The sequence below is a fragment of the Scylla paramamosain genome, unplaced genomic scaffold, assembly GCF_035594125.1.
Source record: "Scylla paramamosain isolate STU-SP2022 unplaced genomic scaffold, ASM3559412v1 Contig71, whole genome shotgun sequence".
NCBI classification, from domain to species: Eukaryota; Metazoa; Arthropoda; class Malacostraca; order Decapoda; family Portunidae; genus Scylla; species Scylla paramamosain.
The window spans coordinates 187501-192500 of record NW_026973736.1 but is presented as its reverse complement, the minus strand read 5'-3'; the positions used below and the strand labels follow the sequence as shown (position 1 = coordinate 192500).

The 5000-nt window shown below is 36.0% G+C and overlaps 1 protein-coding gene across 2 annotated transcripts in view; it reads right to left on the bottom strand.

The window, feature by feature from the left end:
- The window catches only part of LOC135098628 (GTP-binding protein 10-like), a 115689-nt gene that overhangs the window by 94717 nt on the left and 15972 nt on the right, over positions 1-5000 (bottom strand). The window lies entirely within an intron of this gene.

The window sequence follows — 5000 nt, the reverse complement described above, 5'->3', positions numbered from 1 at the left end:
TCTTTTCTTTCTTTCTGTGTCCTATTTCCGTTTCTCTGCCTTGTGTTTTACATATGAAATATGTGTTTGAGTTAGTTTTCTTTCCTTATTTATATATATATATATATATATATATATATATATATATATATATATATATATATATATATATATATATATATATATATATATATATATATATATATATATATATATATATATATATATATATATATATATATATATATATATATATATATATATATATATACATATATATATATATATATATATATATATATATATATATATATATATATATATATATATATATATATATATATATATATATATATATATATATTTTTATATATATATATATATATATATATATATATATATATATATATATATATATATATATATATATATATATATATATATATATATATATATATATATATATATATATATATATATATATATATATATATATATATATATATATATATATATATATATATATATATATATATATATATATATATATATATATATATATATATATATATATATATATATATATATATATATATATATATATATATATATATATATATATATATATATATATATATATATATATATATATATATATATATATATATATATATATATATATATATATATATATATATATATATATATATATATATATTTTTTTTTTTTTTATTTAATCTGTGATTATATATTATATTATATATTTATGAAGATTATATATTTATGAACTCCTTATATACATTGCAAGGTAAGTAATTTATGAATGTGTAATATATGTGTTAATATAGTGTGTAGGTGTACTGTGTGCATGCTTCATGTGATGGCACAGGACGGGCTGTGTCTCCCTGTTGCACCATAGGTGGAGTCAAGCGGAGATTCCACCACTATTCCCCTCGCTAACACCACGCAACTCTTCACCCCCCAAGATGTGGTTCCCTGATGCCAGCGACTCAGGACGAGGTGCAACTCCCTCACTTAGCTCCGCTAGCTGGAGGCCTGCGAGCCCTTCCAGTGGCCGGAACCCCTCGACGGCGGACTTTTGGGTGGAGCTGGCGCTTAGCCCTGTCACACCAGCCCACCGCCGACTCAGGGCGCGGAGTAGGAGAGGAGCTCAGCCGCGTATCCAGTGTGAAGCAAGTGTAGGTGTATGTTGTGTAGTGTGTTGGTGCAACACAATGTTCTTTCCCTTTCAGATGTCCTGTTTATGGTGTGTTCTGGTGTACGGACATCCTCAGGTAAGTTGGCACAGGAAGTATGTAGGTAAGTGAATCAAGGTAAGTATGTATTGTCGGTTGGACTGTTAGTAAATTGGTTAAATTAACCAAACGCCTGGGACACGTTTGATACACGGCAGCGAATCTGCCCAGAATAACAAACACGCACTGTGATTGGCTGAAAGGTATTGCCATTCTTTTCACATTTAATAATCACGATTCTGAGGCTCTAAGGATTATGATAATTGTTTTATATGAAAAGAAGATCAAAGTAGTAACTTGTTCCTAGCATTAGAATTCAAAAGAATTGTCCATAAGACTTGAAATAAATGGTTGTGTCGTCTTGTGATACGTCGACACTGTTCAGACATAAGTCTAGTGAGGGACGTCCGTGGCAGTTCATGTGGTTGTGACTTCGTCTTCCAGTTATGTGAACTTGGTATAGTTTATGCTATATTTCTGTATAATACTTGCTGAAAAATAAGAATTAAAGGATCACCTTATTGCTGTATGCTACTGATATCAGTATTAAAGCAAATATATCGGAGAAATGATATTTGTTTTGAAATGCTGCTGCGATAACACCAACATTGCGTGCATCATGGACGCTCCATTGTTGTAGCTGTTCTGTGTAGCGGCATCACGACGATTTCATTCCACATTTTAACATTCCACAGAACATTTTAAATAACACTATCATATCCCCTCTTATACATCTCCTCTCAAATGAAAACATGTTTAATTCCTTTAATATATCTCTATACTCCAGGCGCTTTAATGCTGGTATCATCCTACTTACTCTTCTCTGAACTGCTTCTAACATGTTAATATCCTGCCTATAATGGGGTGACCAGGCCTGTATGCAATACTCTAACTGGGGCCTAACATATGAATTATATAAGCTACGCACCACTTCCTTACTTTTATAACTAACATTTCTATTTATAAAACCCAGGATCCTATTTGCCCTATTTCTTGCTTCTAAACATTGCTTTGAAAATTTCATAGTCCTGTCTATCACTACACCTAAATCCTTTCCTTCCTCCACTGCCTCTAGCCAACATCCCTCCATCTCATAGCTAAAGTTTGTTGTCTTTACCTAAATGCATAACCTGACACTTTTAGAATTAAACTCCATCTGCCACCTGTCTGCCCATGCTATCAGCCTGTCCAGGCCTCGTTGTATTCTGTAATTGTCCTTTTTACCCTGTACTGCACATGCTATCTTAGTATCATCTGCAAACTTTGAGACTTTTCTACTAATTCCTATATCTAAATCATTAATATACACCAAGAAAAGAAGAGGTCCTAGCACTGATCCTTGGGGTACCCCACTAACCACTTCTTTCCACTCAGACATTGCCCCATTTAATACTACTCTCTGTTTCCTATCAGAAAGCCATGGGAAAGTGTATGAGTATACTCTTGGACCTATACCGGTACTTCTAATGGTTTTTCATTATTGTCAGTGACTGCTATGTTAATGCATCAAAGCAGCGTAAATTTATCATTTTTTTTTTTTTTTTTGTAAATCTCCAGAGAACCCTTAGTATACAAATAGTTAAAATTAGTATTGGTCGACTATAATTACCTTTCCATGAAGTCACAAGCTACTGCTGCTGCTACTGCTACAGCACCCATATCTGCCTCTGGCTGCATTTCTGCCACTCTTGCAACTGCCAATAGAGGCATCATAGGTCCTGATAGAAGAGACTGGTTTTCCTCATCTTCCAGATAAGTATCAGAGTCGGTGCTGCTGTCCATTATCTCGTCCCTTGACTCACTTCTCGTAGTCTGGCTTTGTTGATACTCAAACTTCCCACCACGGCTGCTGTCTGTGTTATGATCCGTACGACAGTTTTTCCGAGACGGTGCGAGCGAGAGTCGTCTGGTAGCACAGTAGTCGTGTTTACCAAAACCCAGCCGAAACATCAAACAGTGTTTGATATTCTGATGCGCTGGTAAAAACGCCTTTAGGAACAGAGAGAGAGAGAGAGAGAAAGAGAGAGACGCTCATAACCCCCACCCTTTCTTATCTGTTTTCTCTCGTTGTTGACGTGATCTCAAGTTAAATGGGAAAAGTTTTGACCAAGTTTCCCATTTAATATCGTTCACTGGGGAGGCATGACATTTATTTTTTTTTATTTTATTTATTCATTAATTTATTTACATTTTATGCCGTGTTGGCAATAAAACCTCTCTCTCTCTCTCTCTCTCTCTCTCTCTCTCTCTCTCTCTCTCTCTCTCTCTCTCTCTGTCTCTCTCTCTCTCTCTCTCTCTCTCTCTCTCCAGAGCTTAATGCTGTGCCTTAGTATAAAAAAAAAACAAATAAAACAGTTACGTAATGATGTAACCTAACCTGACCTGAACTACCCGTGTGTGTGTGTGTGTGTGTGTGTGTGTGTGTGTGTGTGTGTGTGTAGTGTGTGTGTAATGTTTCGTCTGGTGTTTATGTTTATGTTCAGGCAATGTGCAACTCCTGGCTGTGGTCAATATCTGTGTGGTGTGTGTGTGTGTGTGTGTGTGTGTGTGTCGGTAGTGAAGCTGGCGTGTGATGAGAACAGTTAAGGTCTGAGGACTAGTTAGGTTGGGGTGTCAAGAATTACTTAGAGGCTAGATTAATTTTCTTCCTGTTCGTTCTTTGAGGTCACAGATGGGTTTAATTAATGATGTTGCCCGGCACACTTGGGAATGTGTTACGGAGTGTTGTGGCGCTCCGCAGTCTGGCCAGCAGTGTGATCAGGAGAGTACACACTATTGCATGGTGAGGAATGTGGCACAGATTACACATTATTATAGAACACTACAGACACGTGTGTGTGTGTGTGTGTGTGTGTGTGGTGTGTGTGTGTGTGTGTGTGTGTGTGTGTGTGTGTGTGTGTATGACACACACACACACACACACATACACACCTTTTAAGCAGGCAAGGTTCATTGGTGCAACTCTTTTCTGCATTACTCACCTTCTGCTGGATTTCCTTTATCTGTCTGTCTATCTGTCTGTTTGTCTTGGAAAGCTCCTTGGCTGCATAATGCAAAAAAAAAAAAAGAAAGAAAGAAAAAAAAAAATATATTTCATCTGCTTGAGAGATGGGTTGTTGTTGTTGTTGTTGTTGTTGTTATTGTTGTTGTTGTTGTTGTTGTTGTTGTTGTTGTTGTTATATATTTTTTTATTTATTGGTTGCTGTTGTTCTCCTCCTCCTTCTCTTTCTTTTCTTCTTCTTCTTCTTCTTCTTCTTCTTCTTCTTCTTCTTCTTCTTCTTCTACTACTACTACTACTACCACTACTACTACTATTACTACTTCTACCGCCAGAAGGCGGCAAATGTTGTTTTAGACCCACACGATGACACGAATCGTTTATTGAATCCGATCAAAACCTGATGACATGCATTAATGATCACAGACAATATTCTACGTAAATAATTTGCGTAATACAGGTATGATTGTGCACGTTACTTATAGGATAATGTATTCTTACACAAACAGTTGTTAAACTTACGTGTTTTGGGTTTGGGGGGGATAACTAAGTAACGCGCACGCCCTTTCTGACAGGTGCTCCATCTCTCTCCTAACCATCCCTCGCGCTTCTCCAGAAAAAGGCTCAAGTTGAAGTTATTCGGGTTTTTAAGGGTGTTCTAGTGACAGATTGCTAAGACTTCTACTTCATTAACAGGAGAGACACTCTGGAGGACCAGGGTAGTCGCCTCTGTGGTCTTTGGAAATAGTTGTGGTGAGAGCTAAGCA